The following is a 24,278-nucleotide window of genomic DNA, read 5'->3' as shown; positions in this document are numbered from 1 at the left end:
TCGTCATACATGTTTCCCTTGTTGTTTGAGGATTGTTGTTTTCTGGGCTGTATACTTCGATGATGTTAGCTTAATTCTCCATTCCTATCTTCGTTTTTAGAAAAACCGAAGATAGAGATGAATTGGCAATGGTTACAGTCCACCTTCATTAGAGTAGTCGGCACTAGAAGGATATTAACTTCGTTATGATATCATATATGATATCAAATAATCAACGCAATAGTCGGACAGAAAATAAGATACGAGAAAACACAATTTCAGACAAGATATGACAGTGAAATAGAAAACTACAAGAAAAAGCATGATACTTTTTACGTGAAACAATTGCCTCACAATTGCCCCATGTAAAAAACAACAAGGGAGGCAAACAGGATAAAATATTGACGAATCTATATCTATTTTTTTTCTTTTATCTCAATATTCAATAATTAATCTTCGTTGAGAACTGAAAAAATAAACAAGAACCGAGCTCTTATCAAAATTTTTTAGTCAAGTTACAAAAAGATGGAATTTTAACATGGCATATATTCAGAATTACAATACTTGTATAACAAAAATATTGGAAAAAGTTGGAAGACCTTAAATACTTGTCACCCGAATGCTGAAAGAACACGAAAATCACTTTTCTACTTGGCAACCTGTACATTTTGAATATTTTATAACTTTCCCAGAACTTCTAATCCCGCGATTTACATATTCTGCGATATATTCATTTTCTGGAAAACAAGTCGAAAATATAAACACCTGTGGAAATTTGCAAATATTTGACCGGTCGTGGTAGATAAAAAAATAAAGTGGTCTGAGCTCACCATTCATCCTATTGACGTCTAATTTCGGGCTATTTTTATACCAGAACCGTGTGTTTAATTTGTTGGATATCTATTCGTGAAAAAAACATTGGAAGACGATTTATGTTATTATTGGAAAAGGTATTTTACATAAATACTCAGAATTTGGTAAGAATATAAGATTTTCCCAACCATTGTTATTATTTTTTTTCTACGAGCGTGCTAAAATGTCTGCTTTCGCGCACGCATTTTAGTTTAGAAAGTTTCACTTTTCCGCACGCGTGTTACTTTTCCGCACGCGGTTTTTACTTTTCCGCACGCGTGTTAATTTAGATATATTATGTTAATATGGCCTTAAAGTAATTATAATACATGCAATAAACTAATATTTAGATATTATTTACTAATTTATTTCAAATATGTCTTATTGTGTTCCTGTTTTAATGAAATTAACGCGATTATTTCATTCATAGGAGATTCTGACCAATAGAAAGCTATAGACATGCAAATTAAGGTGATAATTTTTGATAATCTCCCGTCGTTAAGCATATTACGTCAGATGCCCTTCGTTGCTACGAAAAAATACATTCAGTGACATTAATGACAAATGTTTTAAAAATTATAAAAGTGATGACTTTCAACCGTCAAATACATATTTATAACAACTGTGTGTTTAATTTCACTAATTGGTACTTACATATATAAATTACAATAAAATTTTGGTTTTGAACAGTTTTATTCATGAAATAATCGCAACAAATTGCACTCGAACTCTAAAATTAATATAGAATTTTTGCCCTCGTGACACTTTGACATAATTTCACTCGCCTTCGGCTCGTGAAATTAAAACTGCCAAAGTGACACTCGGGAAAAATTCAATAATTTTAGAGCTCTTGTGCAATTACTACTGATAATTCGATGAAATAAAAGTATTTTGACATAATATTCGAAAGTCAAATCGGTAGATAATAACAGTCGATTTGAATCATCGTCATGGAAACCAAGATCGTCGTCATGCTAACTAATTATATTGAAAGTTTGGTTTTGACAACCTTGTCAAAGAATAATGTATTTTCATATTAATTAAATTAATTGATTAAGATTTGGTAATTTTTTAAAGACTCTTAGAAAAAATATTGTTCCTAACTCTTGCAGAAAGTCTCTTTTCCGCACTCGACTGCTTGCCGAACTCCCGCTTCGCGTCGTTCGGCAAACTGCAGTCGCGTGCGGAAAAGAATGACTTTCTGCACTTGTTAGGAAAATAACTATATTTGTGTCTTGCTCATAACCTGTTATTTTTTATTTTTGTATCTCTGCTAGAATTTTTATACATGTAGTAATATAAATACAATTATTATTATACTTTTTCTTCTACATCGCACATCGTTTGGCGATAGTTTATCAAAATAGACTATGTGTATGTGTAAATATACAGAATTAAGAAATACTGCTTCATTCTGTATAATGTTTAAGTTATTGTTCTGTTTCAACTTTCCGTGCAATAGGTACACGCTTTATATTTTTTCCTGTTTTTGTCACAATATTGTTTTTCTGTGTTAAACACTAGTTTTTATCTCAGTAAAACCCACTAAATACAAAATATAGGTATGTATTCATATTCTTATTAATCTAAAATTTTGTTTAAATGGCAACATAGCAAGTGACAACACCAGTTTTCAGAATAAATAACAATTTACGCAAATATATTAAGAAAAATAAGAGCCAAAAGAAAAAGCAGTTACACATTGGTGTATACAAACTTATATAATATGGTAACTGCCAAAAACTTACATCGGTCAAACTCGTAAAACCTTTAACAAACGTACCTATACCAGAACACAATATTGCTTTAAATACCTAAAAAACAAGTGTTACGCATGCACTTCACTAGATCATAATCATTCTTTTGATGACCAAATTAAAATCCTCCATATGCAAAATAAAAGCTTTGAAAATAAAAGCTTTCAGTGTTTAATTGTTAAATTCAGGGATATCAAACAGATACACTGTTGACGTGCGATACAAACAATAATATTAAATTGATTGGAAATATCGTCTTTAACTTTGAAGGTTAAACAATTATTATGGACTATTACATTGGTTATTATTATCTGCTTATATTTGTATAACAATCATAATTACTTGTGTAAACTTAATAGGTTCAAAAACCTAGTATCAATAGAGATTTCCATTTGTATGTAGTATCAGTTAAATAGAATAAACATCATTCGACTAGGAGTGTTAACAAATTGTAATTATGTATTATTAAATATTATTAAGTCAACAATATCGTAGAAAACAAATTATAGTGTATCAGGTAGCAACAGTACCAGCACAATAAAGATAGATAGATAGATGTATAATGCTTGAGACGAAGAATTTGCGTGAAGGTGGACGTTCACTTGAGCAAAACTGCGAACCAACCGTTGGGAACACAACGAAATAAAATGGAATAAAAGTGTCCGCAGTTTTATACAAAATGTTAAGTAAAAATATCTTATGATAAAATACAATGCGGACGTATAGAACATAGAACTATGCTTTAACTATTTATTAAGAATGCTAATACTGTCAAGAACTTGTTTTTATAAAATAACCCCCCTCCCCCCAACAAATCAATGACTGGGCGTTCACTTAAAGGTGGACTAACTTCACATCGTGGTGATATTAACGTATCCAAATTTTTGCACCTTAGCACAACATGCTATCACATCTAAACGCAGGGTGAACTTTGAAGATATTAAAATTCTTTGTAGCAATTCTTAGCAACTTGTCAAATATATGTACCACTTTTAATTAAATATAATTGAACTGAACTTTTTATTTAACTGACAGATTCCATAAATTTACATAATGATAATTTTGAAATACTTCCTTCCTTGATTCTTTGAAATAAATAAATAAATGAATACATAATAAATAATTAAATAATAAATATATACATATTATATAAATTTTTACATGCATAGATTAGATTGGTGTAGTGAACTTCAGATTATTACTATGGTTTATTTTCTGGAATGATTTATGTTTACTGTTAATAAGCACAAACTGTGTCCTCATCTGGTACTGTTATGGTAATGCCATCTCACATCACTAGTAGTAGTACCCCGGTATTACATTTTTGAAATTACCCCTTTGCTTGTTGGAGTCAAATGAAATGACATTCTTGATTTTTTGTTGGTGGACTAGAGTCGTTACACATTAAATAATATACGTTTATTCAAATCAATAGTTATTACAATAATTTACAATTTTGGTTAACTTACACTAAAATAAACGTAAAAAAGTATTAAAAGCATAAACATGTTTGTTGACTTAATCTGTCTAATATTGACAAGTTTATGTTTATTGTTTTTTTACAAATCATTATTTTATTTTACAGTTTGTAATCTAATTTCTATGTTCTTTTTATCTAGTATAATTTAAATTTATTAAATTGTTACACAACTCCCTGTTTTCTTTTACCCAAGCAGTAACTAATTTTTTATACAAACAAAAATGTTTGATATTTTTAAAATTTATGGGCAATAATTGATTGTATATTCTTGGAGCAAAATATTTAATTGACCGTTGCGTGATTGTCTTTAAAGTGTGAAGACATTCGACATTCAATTTTTTTCTTGTTTCATAATTTGACACTTTTACTTTAAGAGGAATTTTATCTTTATGAATATTTTTAAGCAGTTCTAAGCAGTACAATTGCCGAACATCAAGAACCTGAGTTTCAGCATTGAAAATGAACAACTTGTTGATATCTCTTTCCTTCAACCGTCGAAGAGATAATGTCGTGAATACGTTGGTATGGTCGAAGCGAAGATCGGTGGGATATGTGCATTTTATCAATGAAATTCGATATTTTTAAGGTATTCCAGAAGCCGCTACAGATAAAATGTTTTTAACAACCTATTATTCATTCAGAATTACTCGACGGATGTTAGTACAGTTAAAATAATTAAGACGATAACCGGACAATAATGATTTAATGAGTGAAATTTGAAGTTTTTTTTTACTTTAATGACAAAAAGAGCAAGCCCATTAGCAGAACCCAATTAAAAATTATTTTGCACATCATATTTGAAACATTATTTGGTTGAAAAATCTCATTTTTATTGGCAAAAAAAATATATATTAATTTGTTTGGACTAAATTACAGTTGTGTTTATCTTAAAAAGGATATGTTATCAACATTCACACAGTGTTGCCAAACTGAATTTTGTTATTTTGGGTGTAAATTTTTTCCACCGATCTCCGAGGGTACAATAACTTCTTTGCTTTAATTGAAACAACGTGGCCATACTGTGTTTCCTAAAGTTAAATATAAACCTTTTATTAACGATTATTAAATCATACTATCAGTGTTTTAGGATTCTCCTCAAGTGTTTTAGGTTTGTCCTCCATGTGAGAAAGTATACTGTTCGTTTACATACTTTTTTACATACTTCTGCCCTTTGCAAATTTTAGAAAAACTGACGCAGTTCTGTTTTTTCTTAAAAAAACTGAATGGTTAAGTCCATGGTTCCAGAGTTAAACGTGTGTATGCTTCACTTCCATCTTTGCAGGGCTGCAAATTCTTTAAGTCAGCGGTTCTCAACCTTTTTGAGTGATGTACCACCTACAGTTATTTTTGGTACCACTTTGGAATACGTTGGAAACTTTTTCTTTGCTTTAATTGAAACAACGTGGCCATACTGTGTTCCCTAAAGTTAAATGTTAAAAAAAACCTTTTATTAACGATTATTAAATCATACTATCAGTGTTTTAGGATTCTCCTCAAGTGTTTTAGGTTTGACCTCCATGTGAGAAAGTATACTGTTCGTTTACATACTTTTTTACATACTTCTGCCCTTTGCAAATTTTAGAAAAACTGACGCAGTTCTGTTTTTTCTTTAAAAAACTGAATGTTTAAGTCCATGGTTCCAGAGTTAAACGTGTGTATGCTTCACTTCCATCTTTGCAGGGCTGCAAATTCTTTAAGTTATTCTTTGTAATTTTCTCTATAGATGTAAGCTCATTGAATTGCTTTTAGATGCACTGATGGTATGTATGGATTCATAATCGAAACTGCTTCACTAAAGAATGAAGTATAACTGAAACCATCAAGGTCACTTGCACCGCATCAACGAATGTCTGTTGTTTCTTCTCTTTGCGGTTGCAGATAAATAGGTTTTACTGTAGTAAGATCCTTCTGTTCTCTTCACTTTTTTGACGATAATTCTACAAGGATCATTGTGAGTTAGATGTTGTATTTCTATTGATAGTCGTATTCCTTTTTCGTATGTTTGAAAAACTCCACTATTACATGACATACTTTACCACCCTGTGACTTCATATATGAAGGTAAAACTAACTTGAATATGAATAAGTGGTCACTAAAATGTTTCATTGGGAACAATGAGTAAAACTCGATGATTAAGAACGAGTAAATACTAAAATACCAACATATTGCACCTCTATGAATCTATACTCTATATTTCCTGGTGTAAAATTTCGAAAGCCATATTGAAATTACTATTTTCCCGTTGTATTTACAAATACAACAGAAGCCTATTATAGAAAAAACTCAGAAAAAATGTCATGCATGAACGCAACTTCAAAAAACGTTGGCAATTCAAGTTAAAACAGAAGTGAATAATTCTTCGAAAAAGAAAGAACTTAAAACTGTAGTGCACACGTAAAATAGTATTGTGCCACGTGTATTTATTGTTGGTATTTTTAGTTAGAGATGGAAATAGATACGTTTTTGAAGTCAGTATATTTCAACAACTTTAATAAAGCAGTTTTGTAGCTATCCCTTCTATAATTTTACAAATGTTTATGTTAATTTATGAGAATGTCTGTCTATAATTATTGTTATTTCCTATTCTTAAAACATTTCATTACTTAATTATTGAAAAAAATTCGATAACATAAGGAAGAGTTTCGTTCACACAAGTATGCTATTTCAAATTCAGAAAATGTATGTTCATTTCATTATTTTTGTAAAGTTTTTGTGTGAACACTGTATTAACCATATGTTTTCGTTTCAGGTAAGCGGATTTTTTAAAATGATTGCATGATTGGTGGTAAGTGTCATTTTCCCATGCCTCTTAACACTATTCAGTTTTTACTTCTATTTTTTCATGGAAATCTTTACCCCACAAGCGCACAGATTCCTGTATGCTTCAACTTAAAAATGAGTTTGTTTGGCCTCATTTGCTCTGCACCAAGTCAATCAGCTGAGTTGATTTAGCTCTAAAACCCGCATTAAAATTTTTACTTTAAATGAATTCCCATCAATGGAAGAAAGAGATATTTTTGAGGTTTGTGTACTGCTTTCAGGGACTACAAACAAACTGGGACAACTAAGATTAACCCAAAAGGGAAATATGAAAGGACAGGAAAGACAGCAACGGGGTTAAAAGTTTTTTTAATATGGGGATATATGACTTACCAATTTTTTGTCGTTCTATTTTCAATAAAAGGGTTTTTTAATAGACGCTAGTAAGACATTTTATATCTTTTGATTTTACAAAACTGTGGTCCCATAAATAGATGATAAAAATCTCCCCTCGCTTAAAATTATGTACTATAAAAACTTCGTTTTATACAACTACCGTATTCTCGTAAAGATTCACAGAAACAACTTGTTACAGTAGGTCAAAGCCACCCGAAATGCACAAAACATAGTGTAAAGAACAGACAAGGCCTATAAGCAAGCTAATAGCTATTTAAGTCAAATAATTAAATGTAAACATTGTTAAATCAAAATAACAATTTACTGTTTTTTCCATTCTGCAAAATACAGGGTGTTCTATAAATAAACGTTAAAATGTATAGATATTTACGTAATAGATAATAGAATATTGTACAGGGCGTCAATAAGTTATATTTCATGAATAAAATACTATGACGTCACTTTTACTTTTCCTCCCTAGGGAGGAAAAGTACTTTTACTCTCTAGGGAGGAAAAGTACGACTTTGCTCCCTACAATCAAGTCCGGAAAAGTATACTTTCGATAGGGGTAGGTGGAAAAATACATTTTGTATTATCAGGCTTTAACTAATATTAGTTCTACGTTGAATAACTGGTCAATAGTAGACCATCTTGGTGTGAATCCGGCCTAGTATTATTCTCCTATGATCTGCTCTGTGAAGTGACCCAATCTCCTGTTTATGATCCACGTAAACACCTTATAGCTCACACAGAGTAAGGGAATGGTTCTGTAGTGTTGTAGCTAAGTTTGTCTCCCTTATTGTGGATTGGGTATATAATTGCTTTTTTACAGTTTCCAGAAATTTCTTTGCTCCACACATCTGTTATCAGTTTATGGAATTTATCTATCAGAGTGTGTCCTTCAATTTTGAGAATTTCAGCTGGTATGTTCTCAATATCTAGGGCTTTATTATTCTTCAGTGCTTTAATGCCATCCATTATTACCTGCCTGTAAATTAATTCATTATTCTGGTTCTGATCTTGTTATCTCCAAATCGGCTACTGTATGGACTGTATTTGTTTACCTCTCTTTTGCTTTCCTTTCTCCTTCTGTTTGTTAATCCTTTTTACTCTTGAAATATGCTTTGCAGCTTTGGGTACTCCAATATTAAAAAATCTAAAAGATCCCCTTTTTTATTTTTATTTATCATAGATAATGCCACAGAAGACACAGTTCTTATGAAGATAAAACCTATAAGAGCAATAAAAGCAAACTGTCAAAGCTACCAAACATGTCTTCAAACTAAAACTGCCTATAAGCTGACATTAAATATATTTTATATAACAAATTAAATTGGAGGGATCAAATGGAAAGACAACAGCTGCTAGTACACGGAAACGAAGCCATCAAGGGAGATTATAGGGAGTTTATGCATTTAGGTCCAAATCTATTCTCAACGGGGATCAGAAAGATCCTCGTGAATGTAAATCTAATTATTAACTACTCTTGTATTGGAAATTAATGGGCAACACCAATTAAGTTTACTACTTTACAATTAAATTGAAATTTACGAGTATGGCTGTTCTAAACGAAGAGACAGCGAGTTCATTATAATAGCGGCCTTGAACGTTCACCCGCCTGTGACTTCTTTGTTTGGGAAGTTGTTAATAATAAACTAAGGAATTTACTCAGATTCCCACACATACAAAGAGGTGTTCCACTGTATCGCTATCTGATCGTCGGCTACAAAATAATTGAGAGCTACAGTTTTGATAACTTTTGTGTAGAGGTGTACAACAAAGGGGTGTATTTGTTGGAATTATGAAATTTTAAGGAGCATTTCATGAAACCAGCAAATTAGTAAATTAAAAATTGAACGTAAGCAATTGAAACAAACGGAATTTTAAACAAGAATTATCAAAACCTGAAACTATTTATTCATCCATTATTTTATTGTATAAAAGCTGCATTTTTTCTTTGTATTGTCTCGCGTAAAGAGAACACGAGATACGAGTGTCCTTACTGAGGACGTGATTCTGATTGCCATGGGAAGGAAGCGAGCCTTTTGTAGCTAGTGGAGATTTTTAAATTTTTCTAGCTTTCCAATTTGTAAATTAAAAAGCAGTAACATATTTTATGACCGGTTATTTAACAAACGTTTTAGTGCAAATAGAACGATAAAAAATACAGGTGTGTGGTTCAATTTTTTTAATAACAACAAAATTAAATGTGGCTTGTAATTAGTGAGGCCTAGAAATTAGCGGCTCATATATTGTATAAAGAATTTGATTTAAATGCAGCTCGATTCAAATTATTTTTAATGTAACGACGAATTAGCGTCACAAATATTATGGAAATAATCTTTAAACGGAAACTCAACCTTGTGGTAAATATGGCTTTTGTAATAATTCGCTGCAATGGTTTAATAAACATCTTTTAAATATTTTTCTTTACTTCAGAGATTGAGTATTGATTTTGATTCATTCTCTTATATATGTCATTTCCATTGTGTCTTGTATTCTTTTATTTTCTCATCGATGGTGTAGATACTCGGTGAGCAGGAGACTGATTTATAAATTTGGTGACCATTTAAAATGCATCTCATTCACAATTATTGTAGAAACACGAAAATGAGTACATATTTGAATACGTCATGAAATATTTAATAATCACACATAACTGGACTAATGCTAAACAAGTAGGACTTTAAAATTGCACATTTTTTACTCTATACGAATAATATTAATTTCAGTTTCTATTTTCTATGTTTTTTTAGAGTACCGTTATACCTCGACTTACGCTACCCAGAGTTACACGATTTTCAAATCTTGTCAATTAGTCATTTGAGCGCCACACAATCGCTCGATTATCGCCCACATATTATTGCTCATTAGTCCAGGGCGGATCTGTTTTGAGATGGACGTTGAGAGGTGACTCAAATTTTTTTGCAGAAATTGCTTGAAAATAAATCAAATAATAATATTTGAGTTATCCTCCCTCTCAAAAAGGTCCGGAACATTGTTTAAATAATCAAAATGTCAAAAAATGAAGGAAAAATTCGACTTTTTTCTTCGTTTTTTGACTATAACTTTAAAAGTATTCATTTCCGAGAAAAGTTGTACTGACATAAAAGTTGCGTAATTCAATTTACTACAATATAGAATTGGTTAAAAATTCAAAAAATAGTCATCCTAGTTGCAAAATAGCAATTATTGCGGAAAAACCATACAAAAACAAGTATTCGCATTTTACGTTTTTCAACCATTTATGCTACACGTAGGACCTTCATATTTCACTCAGAAAAACTTTATTATACAGTAAAACAATACTGTAAATTTCATTAAGATCGGTTCAATAGATTTTGCAAAATAAATTTTGCAATACAGCTTTCGCAAAAAAAATTCATTTTTTCAAAATGTTACAGGACTGAAAATAAAGCAGATAGCAAGTTGAATTTTTTTTTGCTTATAGAAGTATACTGTACCTTTCATTTGCAATTTTCAAAATTAAAATCGATTAATTACCACGGCGTCAGAAAATTTTTGAAATAAACAATAATTTTTGGTGCTACGCGCAGGACAGCGGTGGTCGATTCACACAGGTTGATTTCCACCAAAATTTCTTCCAATCTTTATCTAATATATTATTTTCTTACTCTATATTTTGTTGTATTTTAATTTTTTAATTCCACAAAAATCAAACTAATTTTATTATTCTTGTGAAATATTGTTTAAACAATTGCATATGTTTAAAAATAATAAACTTTTATTATTTAAGTTAAAATATATGAACAAAGAAAGTTTTTGCTAATAAAAGTGTTATTTCAAAGGATAGAGTATGTGTTTTTATTTTGCAATAAACAAATTTATTTATTTATATCGAAATGTCATAAAAATTAAAATGTATCAATCATTACCAAAGGTCATTGGAATACCCAATCAGAGCAAACTATCCGCTGTCCTGCGCGTAGCACCAATAATTAATGTTTATTTAAAAAAATTCCTGACGCCGTGGTGTTAAGCGATTTTAATTTTGCAAAATTGCAAATGAAAGGTAAAGTACACTTCTATATGCAAAAAAATTTTCAACTTGCTATTGCTTTATTTTCAGTCCTGTAACATTTTGAAAAAATGAATTTTTTTTACGAAAGCTGGATTGCAAAATTTATTTTGCAAAATCTATTGAACCGATCTAAATGAAATTTACAGTATTGTTTTACTGTATCATAAAATTTTTCAGGGTGAAATATGGAGGTCCTAAGTATAGCATAAATGGTTGAAAAACGTAAAATGCGAATACTTGTTTTTGTATGTTTTTTTCACAATTATTGCTATTTTTCAACAAGGGTGACTATTTCTTAAATTTTTAACCATTTCTATATTGTAGGAAATTTAATTACGCAACTTTTACGACAGTTCAACTTTTCTCGGAAATGAATACTTTTAAAGTTATAATCAAAAAACCAAGAAAAAAATCGAATTTTTCCTTAATTTTTTGACATTTTGATTATTTAAACAATGTTCCGGACCTTTTTGAGAGAGAGGATAACTCAAATATTATTATTTGATTTATTTTCAAGCAATTTTTGCAAAAAAATTTGAGTCACCTCTCAACGTCCAAATGTACTAATATTTTTACAGATGCGCCCTGGTCTACATCCAATTTAGATATTTAGACTTTTCGCACGAAATCAGCACATCACTAGAATTTATTTTGTACTCGGCTTCACTTCTCACATTATGTGAGCTCCACACTCGCCGAAGTCGATCGAGGTTCAACAAGTACGAGAGTGTAGACGGCCACCTTGTGCAACTTTGCCTCACTTCGTTCTACTTCCATTCTCTGTCGGTCAGGGCCTCGATTTTTGACCCTTCGCTTTGTTATCGAACGTATTCGTTTCGTATCTGTTTAGTATACGAAGCGAAGGGTCAAAAATCGAGGCACTGGCGCGTCCGAGTCAAAGGGATCTTTGTCGGTATCGCACCGCTTGAATGTGTTCCTCGCGAAGTAGAACGAGTGTGTAGAGAGGTACTTCGAACTTCGGTCAACTTTGGCGAAGTAACTTCGCCGAGAGTGTGGAGCCCGCTTTTATTTCTTATCTACAGTTTTGTCTGCAAGTGAGTGTTTGTTATTTTTATGAAATTAGTAATGCGATTAAAGAAGTTGTTGATAGTGATGACGTTGAAGAACTGTTGAATTCCCACAATCGGGAGCTAACTATTATGACCTCATAGAAATGCATGAAGAAGAACAAGACATTGAAGAGCTTGATTGTTTGGATCAGTGGCGTGCTGGCCATATAAATGAATCGGTGCAATCACCGAGAGGCCGCGGCCTCTTGAGGCCGGTCAAATAGGTTTTCACAAAAAATTTTAGATGTAACAAAAAAATATTTTTTTAATTTCTAATCGGATTCTAATTTTGCTAATAATATTAATAAAACATTTAAAAAAATTTTATTTTTTTAAATTGTGAAATACAGTTTAAGTAAATGAATAAGACTCTATAGTCTACATACATAAATAGATTGCTACAGATAATATTATTTATTTTCATACATACAAGTATATTTTTATGGTTTTCCAATTTCCTTCAAACATGTATGTACTCTGCAGAATAAAAAATGGAAAAACGTCTTGCACATTTTTGACCGAATTATTGGAAGTATTGTTGTTCTGAAGCTATTTTCTTGTGCCATTTTTACAATTTTAACTATTTATAATGGGAAATAAGCCACAATATTATTAAAAAAATGATTTTTATTAACGTTTCGACGCCCAAATCGGGTGCCGTTGTCAAAATACAAAATACTAATATATGCAGTAGTATTTTGTATTTTGATAACGGCACCCGATTTGGGCGTCGAAACGTTAATAAAAAATCATTTTTTAATAATATTGTGGCTTATTTCTCATTATAAATAGTTAAAATTGGAAGTATTGAAAAACGATTTGATCACGACAAATCAAATTGTTTTATATACGCACTTTACATCCTAGAAATTTTGATACAATAAAAAATGGTATACAGTTGACGGCATTTAAATCATTTACTGAAAAATTAATAAAATTTTTATCCTACCATATCTACGACTGCAATTAGAGAAGAAGTCGTGGATTTTACTGATAAATGGATTGTATTAAAAATAGGATTTTGCAAAATACTGAGATTATAGATTGTCTCAAAAACAGAACATGGAAATGAAAGGTTAATGATAGAGCAAACCCAAATAGAAAAAGTTAAGACATACAAATATCTGGGAACCTGGGTTGATGACAAAAATGACCAAAGCAAAGAAATTAAAGTCCGAATTGAAACTGCAAGGCAAGCATTTATAAAAATGAAGACACTGCTTACAAACAAAGACCTTCAGTTGCCTCTCAGATTGAGGGCTCTAAGATGCTACATATTTTCTATATTGCTATACGGAATGGAAGCTTGGACATTGAAGAGACAACACATAAGAAGAATAGAAGCGTTCGAAATGTGGTGTTACAGAAGAATATTGAAAATTCAGTGGGTTCAAAGGATTACCAATGTTGAAGTGCTACGACGTTTAAATAAGGAGTTAGAAATTATGAAAAGTATAAAAACTAGAAAACTGGAATATTTGGGTCACATTACCAGAGGAGAAAAATATGAGTTGCTGAGAATTATTATGCAAGGAAGGATCCAAGGAAGAAGAGGCATAGGAAGAAGACGCATCTCCTGGCTGAGGAACCTTAGAGAATGGTTTAACTGTAGTTCATTACAACTATTCAGAGCAGCAGCCAACAAAGTGACCATAGCCATTATGATATCCAACCTCCGATAGGAGAGGGAACTTTAAGAAGAAGAAGAGATTATAGAAGATCGGGTTAATGATGAATATGCTCAGTGTACAGAAAATATGAAGGATGTATTATTAATCTAAGTGATAATGAACATGAAGTAACAAATGCCAATGTTGATATCGTGAAAACTTCATCTCCGTGTGGTACTAAAAAGTGTAAAGACCGTATAGCTTGCTGTTACGCGGTTTTGCATAAGTACAACTTATATCAGTGTGCTTATCCAAATTTAAATACTATAATATAAAGACTCTAAATAAATATTAACTCTTTCAGAGACACAAGTATCTTGCGAAAAAAAGCTTTTCAGCATTGAAATACATAAAAAATCGGTTAAGAAGTAATTTAACACAAGATCACTTTTAATGTTAATGGCTATAGAAAAAGAAGCTTTGTATGAGCTTAAAAATAGTTCAATAATCGACGAATTTGCTCAAAAATCTACTTTAATGCGAAAATTATTGATCGATAGTTAAGTAATAATTTTGTAAAATAATTTCAAAAGAATATTTAAATTATTGCGGTGTATTAACATGTTAAATATTATCAAATTAAAGTATTTGCACTGTAATTGTATTTGTACTCTCTTGTATAGTTGATTTACTAAAATTTAACTTAATATATACCTAATTGAAAAATTCTCAAAATTTTATTTTACTTTTATCTTAATTACATCAAATTCATATTATATTTATTCAGGAAATTATGGTTTCTGTCTTACTGCATACAATATTGTCATACATGTGATTTATTATTATTATTTATTATTATTTGTAAAATTATTATTCTTAGGTCCGGTCTTTTCACCTCCGGATAACTAGTTATCGGGAAGTTTATCCGACAGATTTACATGTAATCTGCCAGATAAACTTCCCGATAACTAATTATTCGGAGGTAAAAAGACAGGACCTTAAATGAAAAAATATAGCAAATTAAAAATAATCATTAAAATCAAAGTTTTATAAAAAATAAAAAAAAATAATTTATATTTTTGTTTTTTTAAATAACGAATAAAACATCCTGATAATATAAGATAAAATGAGGATGGGAGGCCGCTTTTCTATAAAATCACCGGGCCGCTTGAAAAGTTCCAGCACGCCACTGGTTTGGATCCAGTTTAAACTGAAGATCCAGATAACGGTTGGAAACTTGACTGAAAATCTCAGTTTAGGGCGGATCTGTTTTGAGATGGACGTTGAGAGGTGACTCAAATTTTTTTGCAGAAATTGCTTGAAAATAAATCAAATAATAATATTTGAGTTATCCTCCCTCTCAAAAAGGTCCGGAACATTGTTTAAATAATCAAAATGTCAAGAATTGAACGAAAAATTCGATTTTTTTCTTCGTTTTTTGATTATAACTTTAACAGTATTCATTTCCGAAAAAAGTTGTACTGACATAAAAGTTGCGTAATTCAATTTACTACAATATAAAATTGGTTACAAATTTAAAAAGTAGTCACCCTAGTTGCAAAATAGCAATAATTGCGAAAAAACCATACAAAAACAAGTATTCGCATTTTACGTTTTTCAACCATTTATGCTACACTTAGGACCTTCATATTTCACCCAGAAAAACTTTATGATACAGTAAAATAACAATGCAAATTTCATTAAGATCGGTTCAATAGATTTTGCAAAATAAATTTTGCAATACAGCTTTCGCAAAAAAAATTCATTTATTCAAAATGATACAGGACTGAAAATAAAGCAGATAGCAAGTTGATTTTTTTTTGCTTATAGAAGTGTACTGTACCGTTCATTTGCAATTATCAAAATTAAAATCGATTAATTACCACGGCGTCAGACAATTTTTTAAATAAACAATAATTTTTGGTGCTACGCGCAGGACAGCGGTGTTCGATTCACACAGGTTGATTTCCACCAAAATTTCTTCCAATCTTTATCTAATATATTATTTTCTTACTCTATATTTTGTTGTATTTTAATTTTTTAATTCCACAAAAATCAAACTAATTTTATTATTGTTTGTGAAATATTGTTTAAACCATTGCATATGTCTAAAAATAATAAACTTTTATTATTTAAATTAAAATATATGAACAAAGAAAGTTTTTGCTAATAAAAGTGTTATTTCAAAGGATAGAGTATGTGTTTTTATTTTGCAATAAACAAATTTATTTATTTATATCGAAATGTCATAAAAATTAAAATTTATCAAATATTATCAAAGGTCATTGGAATGCCCAATCAGAGCAACCTATCCGCTGTCCTGCGCGTAGCACCAATAATTAATATTTATTTAAAAAAATTCCTGACCCCGTGTTGTTAAGCGATTTTAATTTTGCGAAATTGCAAATGACAGGTACAGTACACTTCTATATGCAAAAAAAATTTCAACTTGCTATCTGCTTTATTTTCAGTCCTGCAACATTTTGAAAAAATGAATTTCTTTTACGAAAGCTGGATTGCAAAATTTATTTTGCAAAATCTATCAAACCGATCTTAATGAAATTTACAACATTGTTTTACTGTATCATAAAATTTTTCAGGGTGAAATATGAAGGTCCTAAGTGTAGCATACATGGTTGAAAAACGTAAAATGCGAATACTTGTTTTTGTATGTTTTTTTTTTCACAATTTTTGCTATTTTCCAACAAGGGTGACTATTTCTTAAATTTTTAACCAATTCTATATTATAGGAAATTTAATTACGCAACTTTTACCTTAGTACAACTTTTCTCGGAAATGAATACTTTTAAAGTTATAATCAAAAAACCAAGAAAAAAATCGAATTTTTCCTTGATTTTTTGACATTTTGATTATTTAAACAATGTTCCGGACCTTTTTGAGAGGGAGGATAACTCAAATATTATCATTTAATTTATTTTCAAGCAATTTCTGCAAAAAAATTTGAGTCACCTCTCAACGTCCAAATGTACTAATATTTTTACAGATGCGCCCTGGTCTATTAGTTTTACATAAAATCTACTTTAAAGTTTTCTTTGTTATTCATTTTTATACTTCAACGTTTTACAAAACAAATACAACTCAAATACAAGTAGTAAAGTACTTCTTTAAGTCTTCACATATTAATAAATTTTGTCTAAATACTAGAGGCACGTATTTTATTTTTTACTTCAAATAAGTTACAACACGTTTGCTACCAAGCGTCTCATATATGAGCAACATGATATAGAAGGAGGGGTTCAAGATCGGGCGAGGCCATCAGTACGTTCATTGGTCAGCGATTAATCGAGCGTCTGACCACAATAGATAGTACTTATCATAAGTTTTCCCTAGTGGAAAATTTGGTTAAGACGCCTGTCTTTCGGTATCTGAGTTTGTCTTCCTTCGATTTATCACCTTCTAATGAAAACCATTCGAAAGAATCGCGTCGCTCAAGTGGAATTGGGCAGGACACGTCGCCAGATTGTCAGACAACCGATGGACAAAACGTATTGTCGAGTGGAGGCCACGAGAAAAAGCACTACGGAGCAGAGGACGACCACCAACCAGATGGGCTGACGATCTGAAGCGTATTGTCAGCAACTGGATGCAAGCCGTACAAAACAGAGAAAGATGGAAAGAGCTGAGGGAGACCTATGTCCAGCAATGGACGAGTACGGGTTGATGATGATGAATGAAAACCAACATAAACATACTTAATATGCCTTCCTCTGATTAACGAATAAAATCCGGGCAAACATTCATCAACAAGGCTTTGTACACATGCGGTGGCTTTGCCAGCGCTTTCGCCGCGGTTTACCTATTTAAGGGCTTGTCCATATGTGGGCGGTTTGCCAACGGCGGTTTACCTGTTTTACTTGATCTCACCCTAATGCCGCCTTTGAAGTTTCACCCTAATACCAAGAAAAACAGGGGGGAAACAGCTAAACCACGCAGTCGACGTTGGCAAACCGCCCGCATATGGACAAGCCCTAACGCGCACTTGCATGTGTACGGTACCATTTGTTCCTACCTTACTTGAAACGCGGTGCTTGGGGTTATAAGGTAAAACGCGGCGAAAGCGCCCGCATATGTACAGTGCCTAAAAATACCAAACAAATAAAGCCTGTGTCCAGCATACGTGAGACTACGACAATAATTAAAAAAAAAAAACAAAAATTCAAAACATAGTTTTTTGAGCTGTGTCGCTATTTCAGTCCATGAGCGAAATATTAAGCAATCTAATCAAAAGATAATACAAACTTTTACACCTTAAAATAACAGCAATATTTACAGTAAGTAGAAATAATGATACAGATTGAATATAGAAACTGTACAAATAAACAAAAGTCCAATAAACTTAGTGTTACTAATAATAAAAAAGAACTCGTAGTTTGAAATGTTCCAGACATGTGTGGCAACAATGCAGTACGTGATCTATACTTAAATAGTAAACCACAACACAAATAATTATACCATTTCCTTTCTATCTTATCAATTTAACAGCACTAAAATCGATACACTATCTCTGCAACCAAACAATAAAAAAGACATGCTAATAAATTAATGAGCGTGTTTATTCTGCGTCACATTATCATTGAATTATTTATCGATGGTTTTATCATGTAACAATAATCGATTATTGTTGCCATATTTAAATTTGAATACCAAATTCTTCGCGAATGTGAACAGAACCCTTTAAGTACGTCTGCACTAAAATTAAAGGCCATAGTTGGAACAAGTCATATCAAATAGGAACGTGTTAAAAATATATGAACAATTAAATAATATCTGCAACGAATCTGAATGTGCCGAAAAAGTAAAATTAAAGAAATATATTGCGTATAAGTGCCTTAATAGTCTTTTACAAACAATATTTATCCAAAAATAAACTTTCGCGTCCTGTCCGATCCCCGAAACACAACATTCGAGTACATCGAGAACTGTGAAACCATAGCCCTCTCATAAACTAAGCATTATCCGAAAAGCCACTGAAATCGAAACACACCCCAACTATCTTAACAAAAAGGGTGACGGTAGTCGGTTACCTTCAACATGGAGACCTCTCCTTAGGCAGAACATAAAGACTGTCCTCTCAGCGACGATTACAGCACCAAGGGCATTCTTTTATGCACGAGTCGCTATTGCGTGACGTCAGATGGGAATCTCGATTCTAGACGCTTTTTGCTTATTATATTTCTTATTATTTTTTAACGATTCAATGCTACGAGAGTTTTATATATAGTACGATTTAATTAAACCAATAGAAAAAAATGCCACTTATGAGATTTTAAGAGAAAGCGTTTTTCGGTGTAATTTAGACTGAAAAAACAAACAAATATTATGTCTTTTCGTTCGAAATTCTAAAACGCAAAACGTCTAATGCTTCTAGGAACTACACAGGTTTTTATGATATAAAGGGTGATACAAAAGTTATTTGGATGCCGCACATCAAAGAAACATGAAACGTAAATTACGTTTCATTGAAATAAAACACTGCTAAATAAATATACGTCGGGCCATTTATGAAACTCTCCGAAAATAAAAATGTGTCATGAGCATGAATCACACTCGTTTCATTGGTAGGCGGACTTTGAGATTTGTTTAGCAGTGTTTTATTTTCATGAAACATGTTTCACGTTTCATGTTTCATGTTTTTCGTTTCATGTTTCTTTGGTGTGCGGCTTGCCTTACACAGTATCTTTACGTCATTTGGTTTGTACGTAGTCACTGCACAAATCATCAGATCTCGATTTATCAATATCCTTGTAATGTAATGAATTTTTAAGTCCGAAAAATATTAGAAACATCAATCTACACGTAAATAATATGACGATAGAACGAGTTCAGAATTATAACTATTTAGGGACAACCATTAGTGAAACAAACAATTATACCAAATGAAACTAGAAATGCATTCACTAATATCAAACAAATATTATGTGGTAGAGACCTCAGCCTAAAACTTAGAAAAAGAACAAACACTAAAGTGTTATGTATTTTCTGTTCTTTTGTATGGTGTGGAGACATGGACTCCTAATAAACAATGTCTCAATATATTGGAAGCAATGAAAATGTGGACATATCGAAGAATGCTGAGAATTTCCTGAACAGACAGAATATCCAATGAAGAAGTAGGTACTAAGAAAAATAGAGAACAGCAGAGAGATACTGGATTCCATCAAAATAAGAAAACTGCAATACTTGGGTCATATAACACGTGGTAACAGATATGAACTCCTAAAATTAATAATACAGGGAAAGATTCATGGAAGGCGCAGCATAGGTATAAAAAAAATGTTCTGGCTGAGAAATCTCAGAGAATGGTTTGGACGCAGCTCAGCTGAACTCTTTCGGGCTGTATGTCAAAAGTTCAAGTATCAATGATGATTGCCAACCTTCATCGCGGAGATGGAGAGACATAAAGAAGAAGGAGATTGTGTTGATAATTATTGTGCTATAGCTTTGACCGAACAGGTAGACATTTCGGATTTAATTTACGTTAACATGACACGTGCCATTGTTTATCAAACAATTACATTTACAATAGCAATTAAATAGCGTTTAAATTTTATCTCTGACAAACATAAAAATAGTAATAATATGATAATTGGGAGATATTTCCTATCGAGACTATTTTGTAACTATGTATATAATAATAAAATAGCAGTAAATATTGCACATACATATAATTAACCAAATCGGTTTCATGTTTATCACTTAAGAGGATGCGCCATTATTATTTTGGTTGTGATATGATGTTCAAAACAAAACACGGTTTTATGACCTTGACATTTATTCATCAAATTTGAAGTTATAAGGCAGAGTAAAAATGGGTCGAGCATAATAGCTTAAAAACAAAATATATACCCTGTCATTCTTTTCCATACAGCAATATGACAAGTAATCCTGATGTTATCATTATCTTTTTAAACCATGAAATGTTTTTTTTACTTCTCATTATAACAATCATTTCAGTTTTATCTGCAAATTTTTTGTCTACAATTTGAATGGCTCACAAGCGAAATCTTCATATTTGTTATCTTGTAAAAGCCTCATGTGGATCTCCAAATCGTGTAATCTTTATATTGGGATCTCAAAAGCATTTATATACCTTACATACCCTAACGATACAATTACTATCCACCCATACATTTCTACTTTAGCATAAATTTTCTTTCGTACTCTAAAGTCGACATATTATTTGTAAGGTTCTGGAACTATCATCAACGAGGTTTTTCTTGCAGTATTCTTTTATCAGACTGAACAGTTAACGCGGTATTTATAACCCTTTTCATATCCTAGTTGGAGAAGTCATTCAAATTGGGCATTCTTGATCTCAACAACATCACAATCATCGTTATTTGACAATATACATCCAACCCGTTGATGAGTACAGCGGATTAATGTCTTACACACTCTTTTTTTCTCTTGCCACAGTTTGATTTTTCTTTTTTTTATTGGTCCATACAATTTATTTTTCCAGATTTCGCTGTTTTCCGTTTAGTTCAATATTTTTTTTACAATTCCCCTTACGTTTTATTTATTTTTGAGTTTTTTATACATTTATTGTGATGCTCTTACACATTTATTGACTTTAGAAGCAGTTTCTGCTTTGCTTCATTGCAGATCCTCATAACTATTTGTTCTGCGGCAATCTGAATTTTTTTCTGTTATTTTCTATTCTTCCATTCTTTTAAATGTACACTGTGTACAAGCTTATGGATTAAAGTAAATAGCTCGCCGTACATAGAACTAACTAATAAGTTATAAAAATTGGCATTATTAGAATTAATTTGTGCTAATAATGTCCTTTATGATACGCGTCACATCGGTTAAATTCTCCTCTCACAAAGTCCTCCCTGATGAAGCTTAAAAGTTCAAACATGTGTAGGAGAATGGTGAGACTCGAAGTAAATTAAAACGCAACCGTCTATATTTATTTTGACTATAAGACCGATACTTAGATATCAACACAATTTAGATCACGATTTAAAAATCTATTGGAGCTAGAGCTTGCTGGAGAGTTTCCAGAGACAGGGGTTAATCGAGGACTGTTTGAAGAAGGCTTTGGCTCATAACTAATCCTGTTTCCGGAGGTTCGTCTGAAGGCGAACTTGGCATATTCGGAGGCATACTTACACATATATTACAATATGGTCGTATTTTTGTAAAAATGGTATATCCGTAAAATAAATACCTAAATAAAAAAATATCTAGGAGTAGGGCGAAAAACCCGCCTCTGGTGTTATATTGGCAGCCTTAATAATCTAAATCTAAACTCTGCAATCCAGTAAAGAAACAAGCCGAAAATCAATTAAACTGAACCCATTAAAGAAGATATGTACGCCCAAGGTTGAACTAGTCTCTTAGCTGATACAGTAGGTAGACAGAAATTACAGTACAGAAGTTTGATAGCTACCTATATACTAAATAAATTATTACATTATTGTCAGATTTAACGTATTGCACGTGATAATAAATTACATGACCAGATCTTTTCATCCACTTTTCATTTTGGTAAAAATTATTTTCATCTCAGAAAAGAATATTTTTATATTCGAAGTCCTGAATCCGGTCCTGCGTGCTGCATTTCTATGGGAGTATGTGCGACTCGTTCGATATTCCAGAGTATGCCTTCACTGCGTCATTTTCTACCTGTTGCAGGCTGAATTTCACATCGATAATGAATGGACTGTTTCTTTATTCTTTGAAAACTCCACGATATATACCAGCAAGGCATCGATCTCGCAAGCGGCGGGTTAGCCCCGCAGGATGATTCGTTGGCAAAGTTTTGAATTAGCTTTGCAAATGTAGATCTTTTGGAAGGTAATTTACCTGTGGCATTTGAATTTGCCGTCTTATGTAGTCTCGTGAGATTTTAATGTATATTAAAATTGAAAAATATTTCGTTAATGTGTTAGCTTGAAAACCATTGTTAAAATTCGGAAAAAGAGACAGATGGTCAAACATTCTTGTATTATCTGAGATTTATTCTATACAGTTCTCGATCTTGCGCGGCCTGTAACAATTCTTCATCTACTGATACGCCAGTCGAATGTAGAAGGTTTCGGAGCCATGAATGTTTCTTCCGACCAATTCCTCTTTTTCCATCAATCTTTCCGTTGAATTTTTTAACTGCAGTATCCAGTATCTGCTACCTCTCGTTATAGGCCCCGGATATTCAAGTTTTCTCTTTTTTATCATCTTCGTCAAATTACCTTCACATTGACCTATTCTGTTGAAGACTTCTATGTTTGAAATACGTTGAACCCATGATATTTTAAGCATTCTACGACCACGTCTCGAAGGCTTCTAATTTGTCTTGTTTTATTTGTAGTTCTTACACTTCACGACATCTTTGTTCCATTCAGGCCGCTTTTGCTCGCTTAACCTCGTATCTTCGATATCGATTCGTCTTTATTTTTCCACTTGCTTCTTTGATGAATAAAAGGTCTACAATTTTATCGGTTTTTCAATCCTTATTCTTTATTGAGTCTTTTTCTTGTTTCAAAACTCTGTTTGCTATAGTGACCATGACGTGATTCATGATATCTAGATTTCGGCCCATATTTTATTGTTCAGATCTTTCTGAACAATCTTTTAATCTATCTAAACTTCTAAAAAAATATATATATATACAGGGTGTACCGAAAAGATTGGTCATAAATTATACCACACATTCTGGGGTCAAAAATAGTTCTATTGAACGTAAATTACCTTAGTACAAATGTGTTCATAAAAAAAGTTACAGCCCTTTGAAGTTACAAAATGAAAATCGATTTTTTTTAATATACCGAAAACTATTAGAGATTTTTTATTGAAAATGAACACGTATCATTCTTATGGCAGCAACATCTTAAAACAAAATTATAGTGAAATTTGTTCATCCCATAAAAATTTTATAGGGTTTTTGTTCCCTTAAACCCCCCAAACTTTTATGTACGTTCCAATTAATTCATTACTGTGGGTACCATTAGTTAAACACAACGTTTTTAAAACTTTTTTGCCTCCTAGTAATTTTTCGATAAGCCAGTTTTTATCGAGATCCGGCTTCTTTTTTAATATATTTACATAAAAATTTGATGGGGGTTTTGTTCCTTTAAACCCCCCAAATGTTTGTGTACGTTCCAAGTAAACGATTATTGTGGTGCCATTGGTTAAAAACAGTGTTTGTAAAACTTTTTTGCCTCTTAGTTTTTTTTTGATAAGTCACCTTTTATCGAGATGTGGCTTCTTTTTCTAAATATACCTAAAAATGTAAATTAGGTGTAAATACATTTTCAGATTATTAACAGGTCTCTATAATCGTACTTAACCATAATATACAAATAT

General features: G+C 31.7%; 1 protein-coding gene across 4 annotated transcripts in view; it reads left to right on the top strand.

The window, feature by feature from the left end:
* Positions 1–24,278, top strand: part of LOC114326005 (brain tumor protein) — a 199,520-nt gene that overhangs the window by 45,661 nt on the left and 129,581 nt on the right. The window contains exon 2 of one of the 4 annotated variants that reach the window (XM_050652350.1): positions 6,818–6,853. The exons of the other annotated variants lie outside the window; for them this stretch is intronic. The gene's annotated coding sequence lies outside the window, so the exon portion shown is untranslated. The remainder of the gene's footprint in view (positions 1–6,817; positions 6,854–24,278) is intronic. 4 annotated transcript variants of the gene reach the window in all.

The sequence above is a fragment of the Diabrotica virgifera genome, chromosome 5 (genome assembly GCF_917563875.1).
Source record: "Diabrotica virgifera virgifera chromosome 5, PGI_DIABVI_V3a".
NCBI classification, from domain to species: domain Eukaryota; kingdom Metazoa; phylum Arthropoda; class Insecta; order Coleoptera; family Chrysomelidae; genus Diabrotica; species Diabrotica virgifera.
This window is presented reverse-complemented; position numbering and strand designations above follow the sequence as displayed.